Raw genomic sequence first — 13593 nt, forward strand, 5'->3', positions numbered from 1 at the left:
TGACAGATTGTTCCTCCCAGATTTTAATAGGTGCAGATTTACATCTCAGAGGTCCACCCGGCATCTGAAGCGCGCGGCGATGACATCAGCGCCGCACACATCCAGAGCCAACACTGCCCCTGACAACGAGCAGAGAAGGAGACGCCGCACCCCTAGCAATGGCTAGAGCGGCATAGCATGACAGACAGAGGTTGGCGAACCATAAAACAGCCATTAGGCTATCCTTTGAGAAAGGGTCCTCCGATCAACCGGTGGCTCACCATTTCCAACAAGCTGGACATCCTATCTCTACTATGAGAACTATACTTATTGATCGCATCCCAAAATCCAGACAGGGGGGGTGACCGGGCTAAGGCCTTACTAAGGATGGAGTCACGTTGGATTCATCATTTGGATACCATTACTCCGAAAGGCCTGAATGTGATGATCGATTACAGATGCATTTAAAAATGACTGTGAGCTTCCTCTCATCTATGTTGTGGGCTTCTACCATATCCTTGGAGCACGCTGTGAGCGAGGGTACATGATGTAGACATAATAACAATACCTACCTTTTGACGCTTTTGTCATGTTATTTGTAGCTAATTTTTAGCTCAATATTGATGGTTTATATGTTTCTGTCTATACTTATGTATCTTGCTATGACATGTTTTATTATTCTTTTAACATTTTGTAGGATCTGATACGTCTATTCGCTTCCCGCACGGCTATTGTGCCTGTTGCCATGGCAACATTGTTTTGTAAATATTTCGATTAACTATCTGTTTGGTTAGTACTGTATAGTTTGCAGCTGTTTGCTGCCATTTACCAACTGTGATGATTCTGATTGTTCCTTGACAACAGGCACTTTTGATGGTGTGGACGGTAATGTTTTGTATTTTTTTTTTCTCGAGCCAGTACTGTGTGGTTCCCGTGTGGTTGCCATGGTAATACTCACTTGTTGAATTGTGGGTGGGTTGCCCGTAGTCTATCGGTTCGATGGCGATGTAGGCTAACCAGTAGTAGTTACATCTCCCTGTGTTTTCATGACAACCAACGGCATTTTTGATGACGTCACCACGCATGCACACACATACATTTGCGTGTTGGCTACAATCCGGTCGCCATGCCTACGAGTAGCTGGCTATGACGACCTGGTGTTTCACATTACATTCAGCTGTTTCTATTTCAACTTTTGGCGGTTTGTATAACGTATCAGAATAGTGGGTGAGGGTATTTAAGGCACTCTTTTTCTGATATGTTTTATGCCTGTCTTGTGTGACTTGCTTCATGTGACCAAGGCCTCCAAGAGGGGCCAAAACGTTATGTTTACTTAACAATTAAATTGGTGATATTTATAATCTCTTGTGCTGGCTATTACTGTTTTAGATGCTGGGGGACCCCTTTTCCTATCCTATAACGCTGTCTACAATTTATATATATATATATATATACACACAGTATATACAGTATATATACACACAGTATATATATATATATATATATATATATATATATACATGAGTATATATAGGTATAGATATATATACAGATATATATATATATATATATACATATACATATATATATATATATATATATATATATATATATATATATATATATATATATATATATATATATATATATATATATATATAGTAGAGTAGAAAACAGCACTCTCTGGACTTAAATTTAAACAAATAGTTTAATAGGTAACGTTTCGGGGAATGCTCCCCTTCATCAGACCAACAACATACAAGTGAAGCAAACATTTATACATACATAGACCCCTCCCCCTTGTGAAAAAAACGCCAAAAAATGGTTGTCATAGCAACCAAACATACAGTGCATAGTAAATACAAATAGTCAAGCAATAGTTACATCACAGAACCCCAAAAATAAATAATCATTATAACTGGGCAGTTATACACAGAGCCATTGGTAACTATAACATAGATCAATGCATCCAGCCCCAAATCAAATATTACTATAAGGAACATAAGGAAAAGATAGAATATACTTCAGAATCAGGCTGTGTGGGCCTATTCCGTACAGCGCAGTTTACAAATAGTCACGCAATAGTCATATCACAAAATTACATAGTTATTAGAAATTGGCAGCTTTATACAGAGTCATAGAAAAATGTATTACAAATCAGTGCATCCAGCCCCATATCAAATGTTACTGGATGGTATATAAACTATAATTCAGCATCAGGCTCTATAAGCATATACTGTTCAACATCATGTGTTACAAATAGATCATTGCAATATTATCTCCCTAAAGTGCCTCCAGCGGTCCTATATAGCACGTAATATAGATACCATAGCAATAAATACTAGCATTAATCTGGTATCCATAATCATAATATAAGGGTCATATACTAACTGCAATCCCCTTCATATGTAAAATACAAGGTAACGATAGTGTAGATTGCAAGAGTAGTGTTCGTCATACCTGATCGTAACAGTAGCTAAGAAGAAACATTGCCTGTGGCAGTGTTGAATGCATGTCTATGCAAATGCTTACGGACTGCACCGTGTCTCGCACAGTTTAAGAAGTGCGCATGCGTATCGCCTCAGGGCGGTCTGCCCCCAAGACATCAAACAGCGTACAAATTGGCTATAAAGGACAAGCCCCTACATGTAGAAATGTGAAAAAATGTGACCAACGAGTAATGGCTAGAATGTGATTACTATGACCCAGCGTTAGTGTTTCAAAAAGAGAAATGCGAGTAAAGACAATATGTAAAGATGTAAACACAATGGGGATGGTTAGGGGCAAAAGTGTATACATTACCCCATAGGCAAGTAGATACCTCAGGTTGCTGAGTGACTAAGCCCATATTGAGTAAGTGCCCCCATACAGGATAAGTGAAGATCGGTCACTACAAGAGCAATCCTAGTGCTCAGCTCTGGGATCTATATAGTGATTGGCCCTAACGGGACAAGGCCCACTATATCAAGATACTGTGTCCAAACCATCAGCAAAACCATAGAGTTAAAGGAGCAGGGAAACTTTAAAAACAGGTTAGGTCAGATCTCACTTAAAGCATATGCACGAGAAATCCTGGTGATATGATATATGATTCTGTATTATAGTACATTGACACAGAACTGACCAGAACAAAGGTAGTCATAATAAAATCAGCTACAAATATAGTGTGATGTGTTAGCCAACAGGATAGCATGATGTGTTAACTAGCAGGGAGAAGTAAGTTCAGAAAATAAGTAAACGGAATTGCTTAGCACTGGCTCTACATAGTCAAATGTCACTAATGACAGCAGGGAGAGTACTTCCCATATGTTGGGTAAGCAAGGATAGGGAATATATATATGTAAGAAAGGCGTTATGAGTGCAACCACATCTACTTAATAAGATGAGATGCATAATATATTAATGCACATGCTTCAGTAAAATAATCAACATTCAGAGAAAATCATAAAAAATCATAGAAAACAGTGCCAGTCTATCCCCATATTCAAACCTCTGGGGTGTATGGTATCCAATTTAAAGATCCACTCTGCTTCTTTTTGTAGGAGACGAGTGTCCCTATCACCGCCCCTAGGAAGTAGGGGTACGTGATCAATGAGCTTGAATCTAAGGTCCGCAACCGAGTGACCCTTCTCCATAAAATGTCTGGCCACCGGCTGGTCACTCTTCCCTTTTTCAATTGCTGTCCGGATTGCACTCCTGTGGTTGGCCATTCTTTTCTTGATGTCGTCAGAGGTTTTACCAATATAAAAGAGTCCACAGCTGCAGTTCAACATATATACCACAAATTTTGTGGTGCACGTAAGATAGTGCTTAATCTTGTAACTTGTATTGTTGTGTGGGTGTCTGAACTGTTTGCATTGCAACATAGAGTTGCACGTTACACAACTAGGACATTTGTAGGAGCCTCTTTTAGTAATTGTTGTTACTTTATTATAGCTGTCAATGGGGTCTGTTTTCATCAGAATGTCCTTTAGGTTCACAATGATCTATTTGTAACATTTTGATCACCGGCCTGCAAATAATGTTGAACAGTATATGCTTATAGAGCCTGATGCTGAATTATAGTTTATATACCATCCAGTAACATTTGATATGGGGCTGGATGCACTGATTTGTAATACATTTTTCTATATGTATAAAGCTGCCAATTTCTAATAACTATGTAATTTTGTGATATGACTATTGCGTGACTATTTGTAAACTGCGCTGTTCGGAATAGGCCCACACAGCCTGATTCTGAAGTATATTCTATCTTTTCCTTATGTTCCTTATAGTAATATTTGATTTGGGGCTGGATGCATTGATCTATGTTATAGTTACCAATGGCTCTGTGTATAACTGCCCATTTATAATGATTATTTATTTTTGGGGTTCTGTGATGTAACTATTGCTTGACTATTTGTATTTACTATGCACTGTATGTTTGGTTGCTATGACAACCATTTTTTGGCTTTTTTCACAAGGGGGAGGGGTCTATGTATGCATAAATGTTTGCTTCACTTGTATGTTGTTGGTCTGATGAAGGGGAGCATTCCCTGAAACGTTACCTATTAAACTATTTGTTTAAATTTAAGTCCAGAGAGTGCTGTTTTCTACTCTACTACATTTCACCTAATCTAGCACCCTGGCCCTTGGAAAAGTGTTTGTGAGAGTGCAACTGACTCATTTTGCCTATATATATATATATATATATATATATATATATATATATATATATATATATATATATATATATATATATATATATATATATATATATATACAGGGAGTGCAGAATTATTAGGCAAATGAGTATTTTGACCACATCATCCTCTTTATGCATGTTGTCTTACTCCAAGCTGTATAGGCTCGAAAGCCTACTACCAATTAAGCATATTAGGTGATGTGCTTCTCTGTAATGAGAAGGGGTGTGGTCTAATGACATCAACACCCTATATCAGGTGTGCATAATTATTAGGCAACTTCCTTTCCTTTGGCAAAATGGGTCAAAAGAAGGACTTGACAGGCTCAGAAAAGTCAAAAATAGTGAGATATCTTGCAGAGGGATGCAGCACTCTTAAAATTGCAAAGCTTCTGAAGCGTGATCATCGAACAATCAAGCGTTTCATTCAAAATAGTTAATAGGGTCGCAAGAAGCGTGTGGAAAAACCAAGGCACAAAATAACTGCTCATGAACTGAGAAAAGTCAAGCATGCAGCTGCCAAGATGCCACTTGCCACCATATTTCAGAGCTGCAACATCACTGGAGTGCCCAAAAGCACAAGGTGTGCAATACTCAGAGACATGGCCAAGGTAAGAAAGGCTGAAAGACGACCACCACTGAACAAGACACACAAGCTGAAACGTCAAGACTGGGCCAAGAAATATCTCAAGACTGATTTTTCTAAGGTTTTATGGACTGATGAAATGAGAGTCTTGATGGGCCAGATGGATGGGCCTGTGGCTGGATTGGTAAAGGGCAGAGAGCTCCAGTCCGACTCAGACGCCATCAAGATGGAGGTGGAGTACTGGTTTGGGCTGGTATCATCAAAGATGAGCTTGTGGGGCCTTTTCGGGTTGAGGATGGAGTCAAGCTCAACTCCCAGTCCTACTGCCAGTTTCTGAAAGACACCTTCTTCAAGCAGTGGTACAGGAAGAAGTCTGCATCCTTCAAGAAAAACATGATTTTCATGCAGGACAATGCTCCATCACACGCGTCCAAGTACTCCACAGCGTGGCTGGCAAGAAAGGGTATAAAAGAAGAAAATCTAATGACATGGCCTCCTTGTTCACCTGATCTGAACCCCATTGAGAACCTGTGGTCCATCATCAAATGTGAGATTTACAAGGAGGGAAAACAGTACACCTCTCTGAACAGTGTCTGGGAGGCTGTGGTTGCTGCTGCACGCAATGTTGATGGTGAACAGATCAAAACACTGACAGAATCCATGGATGGCAGGCTTTTGAGTGTCCTTGCAAAGAAAGGTGGCTATATTGGTCACTGATTTGTTTTTGTTTTGTTTTTGAATGTCAGAAATGTATATTTGTGAATGTTGAGATGTTATATTGGTTTCGCTGGTAAAAATAAATAATTGAAATGGGTATATATTTGTTTTTTGTTAAGTTGCCTAATAATTATGCACAGTAATAGTCACCTGCACACACAGATATCCCCCTAAAATAGCTATAACTAAAAACAAATTAAAAACTACTTCCAAAACTATTCAGCTTTGATATTAATTAGTTTTTTGGGTTCATTGAGAACATGGTTGTTGTTCAATAATAAAATTAATCCTCAAAAATACAACTTGCCTAATAATTCTGCACTCCCTGTATATATATATATATATATATATATATATATATATATATATATATATATATATATAGGCCTATCTATTTAGAAATAAATAGAACATATTCTGCTATGTGCAGAACATAGGAATGTGAAATATTTACAGTAAATACGAAGTTGAAGCCTTTATTAAAAATTAATATTGCAGAAATATGCTTTTACATGTTTTCATCTACTTAACTGCAAAGGGCTCCAATGCACTTATATAGATGTTGATATATGTATACATATATATTTATCGGTTTGTATGTGTATATATGTCTGTAAATACATATATACACATATAAATACATAAATACATCTAATATGTACATGTATATATATATGTATCGCTATGTTAAAGCACTTTGCTTGCCTTTTTTTCCTAACACCTGAGATCCCATTTTTAAAAAAATATATTTTTATTAGATGGTGTTATTATGAGTGTAACTACACTTTGTAATGTATTTTTGATGTGTTTTGTGCACTTTTTTTGTTTTGCGAAACAGTTAACCACAGCTCTGAAGTTGTGCTAATCATTCTAGCTTAAATCGTGATTGCCTTTACTTTCCACTGGCCAAAAGTTGGATAATTTTTTCCCATCACAATTAAACAAACAATGCTGCTTCTGTGAAGTTTATTTTATATGTGAAGATATTTAAAAAAAATGCTTGAATTATAGTTTTTGCTAAAACTCTTTCGGCTAGATTACGAGTTTTGCGTTATGAGGGGTGCGGTGCTAACTTGCACGTTATTGTCACCGCTCACTTACCTACAGCGCTGGTATTACAGGTTTTCAGAAACCCAGCGTTATTAGGCAAGAAGTGAGCGTAGAGCAAAATTGAGCTCCATACCGCACTCCAATACCAGTGCTGCTTAAGGCAGCGGTGAGCTGGTTTTCGTGCTCGTGCACGATTTCCCCATAGACATCAATCAAAGCCTAACACCTGCAAAAAAAGCAGCGTAAAGCTCCGTAACGCAGCCCCATTGATTCCTATGGGGAAACAAAATTTATGTTTACACCTAACACCCTAACATGAACCCCGCGTCTAAACACCCCTAATCATACACTTATAAACCCCTAATCTGCCGCCCCCGACATCGCCGAAACCTACATTATATTTATTAACCCCTAATCTGCTGTCCCGACATCGCCGCCACCTACATTATACTTATTAAAACCTAATCTGCTTCCCCAACATCGCGCGACATCTACATTATACTTATTAACCCCTAATCTCCCGCCCCCAATGTCACCACAACCTACCTACACTTATTAACCCCTAATCTGCCGCCCCCAACTTCGCCGCCACTATATTAAATTTATTAACCCCTAAACCTAAGTCTAACCCTAACCCTAACACCCCCTAACTTAAATATAATTCAAATAAATGTAAATGAAACCTACTATCATTACCTAAATAATTCCTATTTAAAACTAAATACTTGGAATACAAAGAGAACAAATCATATGTACTTCTGCGCAACAAAAAGGATTATCGAAAATACAGAGAAATAAATCTTTAAACTGTCTGTTGTAAACAATTAAAGTTCAAGTGGATGTTAAATGAAGTATGTTCAAGCAAGGATAAGGTATAGGTGTCCTCTTACCGGATATTACCTCAATCTTATGAGGTAATGTATGGTCACGTAGATATTGTGGTGGGTAGGCGATCCGTGGTTCAAATCGTGTCACTGTTGAGGGTAAAGACTTCGATGCTGACTTGTGTATGGTATTCTCCTTTAGGAAACTTCCAAGATCTTGTATAGTAGGCTTGGTACCTCTTGTTGGTATGGTATTTTTCGTCAGCCGGTCCTTCCCAGATTTCTCAGTGGGAGGTGTTGAAGAAGAAAAGAAGAAAAAAATATATAGCGTGATACTGTTTAAAAATTATATTTATTTACACTCTAAAAGATAGGAATTGCACTCACATTTAGTACCCTCAATCATATATGAGGTAAGTATTGTCACATCAAAATATATGTAGGCAAGAAACACTTCTGGGTAGTTGCATGAAGAACTCACTCAGTTAGGGTAATAATAATAATAATAATAATTTGCGATTTATATAGAGCTTTTCTCCCTGTGAGACTCAAAGCACTTTACAAATATACTGTACCAACATAAGACATAAAAGTTAGGAGTTTCTGAAGGTCAGATAGGCGGACTGAATGCCTGATGGAAGAGGTGGGTCTTTAGCTTTTTTTTAAAAGTCTGTAAGGACGGTGCCTCTCTGATTGCGCACGGTAAAGAGTTCCAGAAAGTAGGGGCGGCGTGGCTGAATGCTCTGGAGCCTGAGTTTGTCCTTATTCTTGGCACTATAGACAAATGGAATCCACAGCACCAATTAGGTAAAAGAAAATACCTTTATTTTCACATTACATGCGACGTTTCGGCCTTCACAGCCTTAATCATGGTATGCATGATTAAGGCTGTGAAGGCCGAAACGTCGCATGTAATGTGAAAATAAAGGTATTTTCTTTTACCTAATTGGTGCTGTGGATTCCATTTGTCTATGTTGCTGTAAGGGTGGCAGTAACCCTTTCTCCACGGGCATCACACAGAACTAAAACCTGCTTTAAGGAACCAACAGGTGCTGTACTCATTTACTACTCTTATTCTTGGCACTGAGAGGAGGGATGTGTTGGCTGACCTAAGTGAACGGAATGGGATGTAGGGTGTCAGGAGCTCTTTCAGGTACTGTGGGCCTTGGTTGTTTAAGGCTTTGAAGGTCAGCAGGCCAATTTTAAAATATGTTCGCCATTTAATTGGAAGCCAATGCAGGGAGTGGAGAACAGGTGTTATGTGGCAGGAGCGAGTTTGATTGGTCAATAGTCTTGCTGCTGCGTTTTGTACTGTCTGAAGGCGATGGAGTTCTTTTTTTGGGAGGCCCAAATAAAGTGCATTGCAGTAATCTAGCCTAGAGGATACAAATGCATGGATTAATGTTGGCATATCATCCGGTGGAATTAAGTGTTGTATCCTGGCTATGTTTTTCAGATGAAAGTAGGCAGATTTTATTACGGAGGAAATCTGCTGTTTAAAAGATAGTCCAGCGTCAATCAGCACTCCGAGGTTTCGTACCTTTGCTGAACTAATGAGTTCAGAGCCTCCAAGCTCCAGGCCAGTTGGGTGATCGTGGGATATTTTTAATGCCCAGGGTCCCCTCACCAAGAGTAACTCCGTTTTGTCTGGGTTCAGTTTGAGACAGCTAGCATTCATCCATTCTATGAGGTCTGTTAAGCAACTGTTTATGCGGCATGCTGGGTTTGTAGTATCTGGAGCAAAGGAGAAGTAGAGTTGTGTGTCATCAGCGTAACAATGATACCTTAGGCCATGTCGGTTAATGATTTCCCTCAGTGGTAGTAAGTAAATTGCGAATAGCATGGGAGACAGGATAGATCCTTGTGGAACTCCGCAGGCCAGTTCTGTTGGTGCTGATGAGTTTGATCCTGATATTACTCTCTGTGATCTACCAGTGGGAAGGATTTGAACCAGTTAAGGACTGTGACCACAGATGTACTGCAAGCGCTCTATTAGAATCCTATGGTCAATGGTGTCAAATGCAGCTGAGAGATCCAGGAGGATTAGAATGGAGTAATCACCTTTGTCTCTTGCCATGAGGAGATCACTTAGCACTCAGACTACCGCTGTTTCAGTGCTGTGGCGGCATCTGAAGCTTGACTGGAAAGGATCGAATATGTTTAGGCGTGATAGATGGGCTTCCAGTTGAGTTGCCACTACTTTTTCAATTATTTTCCCAGAAATGGGAGGTTGGATACTGGTCTGTAATTAGTCATGCAGTCTGGGTCTAATAAAGGTTTCTTTAGGAGTGGTTTTACCACAGCTTCTTTTAGAGGATCTGGAAAGTCTCCTGTTTTTAGTGAACACTGCACTATATTTTTGTGAGGACTGGGGCGAGTGTTTCAATGCATCCAGATATGAGCTGAGTTGGAGCAGGGTCTAAGTCACACGTAGTAGGGTGCAACTTTTGTATGTTGTTTTTAACTTCTTTTATATCCACATTTGTAAAAGTGGACTATAAACTGGGGCAGTCTAGCATTCCATTGTAGTGGTTCTGGTGTGTAACTGTTTGGCCTGCTGTGATGCTGTGATAGCGGTTCGGATTGAAGAAATCTTGTCTCTGAAGAAGTTCGCAAATGCTTCACATTTATCCTGATAAAAATGAAGATTTTTTCTGAGTTATCTTGGATTGATATTTATTTAGATGTTTGGTAAGAGCGGCTTTATCCTCTGGATCATGTGTTCTGCGCCACTTTCTCTCAAGCTTACGTCCTGTTCTTTTCATTTCTCTGATGGAGCTATCAAACCACGGTGCATTGTTGTGGGTTTGGACAGTGCCTATGCGAGATAGTGCAATGCTTTCTAGGGTGTCTCTCATGGTTTTGTTGTAGAGTCAGACTAAGGAGCTGGGGTCTTCGCAGGTGCCCATTAGTTCACTTAGATCCATATGTGATGCTACATCCAGTGGTGTCACCCCTTTTAATGAGCGGTGTTTGACCAGGTTCTGAGGCTGGTGTCTGGTTGATTGTGATACAATGGAGAAGTGAATGGAGTGGTGGTCTGACCAGGTTATTAGGTTTACAGTTACTGGTGACACTTCTAGTCCAGACTGAAACACTAGATCAAGTGTATGACCTTTTCTGTGGGTGGGAGTGGTGACGATTTGTGTAAAGCTGAGTGTACTCATCAAGCTGAGGAGATCCTGCCCTAGCAGGGATAGGGTGTTGTCAATCCAAGTGTTGAAGTCTCCTAATATAAGCCATCTGGGGTGTTCAAGGATTAAGCCAGCCAAAAGGTCTCCTGGGGGTCTGTATATTAGCAGTATTCGGAATCCTCTCTCTATTGAGAGGCTGGCAGCTACACATTCAAAAGATTGGGCTTTGTGGACTGATATTGGTCTGGGATTTAAGGATGATTTTGCACAGATCATAACTCAGCCTCCCTTGTGATCTTGTCTCGGGCGGTGGAACACTGTATAATTGTCTGGAATAGCTGCCTCTAGAATAGGCCCTGCATTTTCATCTAACCATGATTCTGTGATGCATGCTAATTCGCATGTTTCAATAAGGTCGGAAATAATAGCTGTTTTGTTCTTTATTGATCTGGCATTGCATAGGATTGCTCTGATAGGACAGTCTTGGGATTCTGAGTTTTTGCTCTGTACTTTGGAGACAACGTGTCTTCTAATAGGGATCACACAAAGAGATTTTTTCTTGATTTGATAGTGCGGTTTTTGTGGCTTTTAGATTGGATCACTTCAATTGGGCTTGCGGGGGGACAGGGTGGTGGGGCAGCTGTGATAGTGTCAGGATATAGAAATTTAAATTTTGATTTTCCTCCACGACAGCCCCTGTCGGTCCCTTTGAAAATGCTGAGTGATTTTAGGGTAGCCACTAGTGAGGGACTGAGTGCTGCGACCGCTTTTTGGGGTCTTAAGGAGTGCAGAAGTGAGGGTGTATAGGTGGTCATTCCCTCTGCAGTGAAGGGGTTAAAATAGCTTCTAGTATTTGTAGAAATGTTAGCAGTGGGGGCTGGTTACATTGCCGTGCTCTATAGGATTCAGGCCAGAGTGAGGTGTGAGATTTTGCACTTCAGGCTGCATTGTAGATAACAGATAAGAAAGCATGCAGGGGTTTTAAAACCAATGTATTTTAGTAAAATAGATTTAATAAATTAGTTTTTCTTGTGTTTAGAAATGAAATCTGAGCATTGCTAAATGGATGATGAAATCCAAAACCCAATTTGTGTACGGGTTGAGTCTTTTTTTTTTTTTTTTTTAGTTTAAGTGTACCTTGTTTGTGGTGTATAGGTGTATAGGCAGGACCGTCTTTAACACAGGTCAAAAGGGGCAGCTGCCCAGGGCCCAGTCTCTGTTGAGGGGCCCAAGAGTCCTAAAAAAAAAAAAAAAATTTTTTTTTTTTATGGTTCATACCAGGCTGCTGATGTGACATGGGGAACACACACATTCAATCCTAATACTGTCACAGTCAAAAGTACTCTGCTTATATATATATATATATATATATATATATATATATATATATATATATATATATATATATATATATATATATATATATATATATTTTTTTTTTAAACTGTGCCAGACTGTGCCGGTGTCATGTGACATGCCAAGCTATTGCCATATGCTGTTTTTGATGTGCACTGTGCAGCACTGAATGCAAAGCCCTAACTCGGCATCCCGCCATTTCCACTGCACCAGAAAAGGTCCTACTGGGGTTACCACTGTTACCAGGTAACTGCTCTGGTTGTGGGGATTGTACATACACTGCTCTCTTCAGTCTTGAGGCTGTGTGACTCATCTCACACTGTATCCATGCAGCCTTGAACAGACAGCATCCAGTCTACTGGTCCCCTTAGCCCTGCTCTTTCTGCTGTGGCCCTAAGATCAACTAACTGAAGTTTGCTAGGGGAACAGTGCTTTGTAGAAAGGTGTCAGTGGGAAGAATAAGTGAGTGCACACACACCCCTCCCCATGCAGCATTGTCTAGTGAAGGGTGAGAGGGAACTTGTTCCTAGCAAAGAAGCAACGTGCTGCTGTGGCTGATGTAATAGTGTCATGCTGATACTTCACACATTAATGCAAGGTTTATTTTTATAGTTTATATTTTCTCTCTGTCTCAGATTTTACAGCTTCCCATAGTAGTTCTGCTGTTCCAGTCAGTAAACTTATATTTGTCCGCACCTCCATGCTTCCTCCTCAGTCTTTACTTTGCTTTGCTCCTGTTGGCTGCCCTAAATCTCTTTAACCAGCTAACCTCACATCAGAATCACATTCAAAAGAATATTAAATGAATCCACAGTAGAGGAGTTTATATATTTATTTACTTATTAGTACTGCTTAGGTCCAGTTTCACATATTGCAATTTATTTCATTTTTTAAAAATTATTAGCCCAGCAGTGGATGATCCACCGCTGGGCTAATAATTAAAAAAAATAATAATAATTTAGTTGTTTTTTGGGATGTTGGGGTGGAGAGCGAAATTGCGTGGGGGTGGGGGGGGGCAAGAAAATTTTTGCCCAGGGTCCAGTCAATATTAAAGACGGCCCTGTGTATAGGATAAGTATAATTCAACAATGCAACCGTGTCATAGAGTCAATGTTCTTTAAAAAAGGGGTTTAGGAGCTGGGTAATCTGAAGTGGCGTTAAGCCAAACATATCACACTAAAAAAATCTTAATGGTATATCAATAAAAACAAGTATTTATCTCCTGATTATTGCGGCATTAGATGTTGTAGGAAAGAGCAGATGTGT

The 13593-nt window shown here is 39.5% G+C and overlaps 1 protein-coding gene across 1 annotated transcript in view; it reads left to right on the forward strand.

Annotated features, from left to right (window-relative positions):
* HPSE2 (heparanase 2 (inactive)) overlaps positions 1–13593 on the forward strand; it is a 556398-nt gene that overhangs the window by 236803 nt on the left and 306002 nt on the right. The gene's annotated exons all lie outside the window — the stretch shown is intronic.

Source organism: Bombina bombina, chromosome 9 (genome assembly GCF_027579735.1).
Source record: "Bombina bombina isolate aBomBom1 chromosome 9, aBomBom1.pri, whole genome shotgun sequence".
Lineage (NCBI taxonomy): Eukaryota > Metazoa > Chordata > Amphibia > Anura > Bombinatoridae > Bombina > Bombina bombina.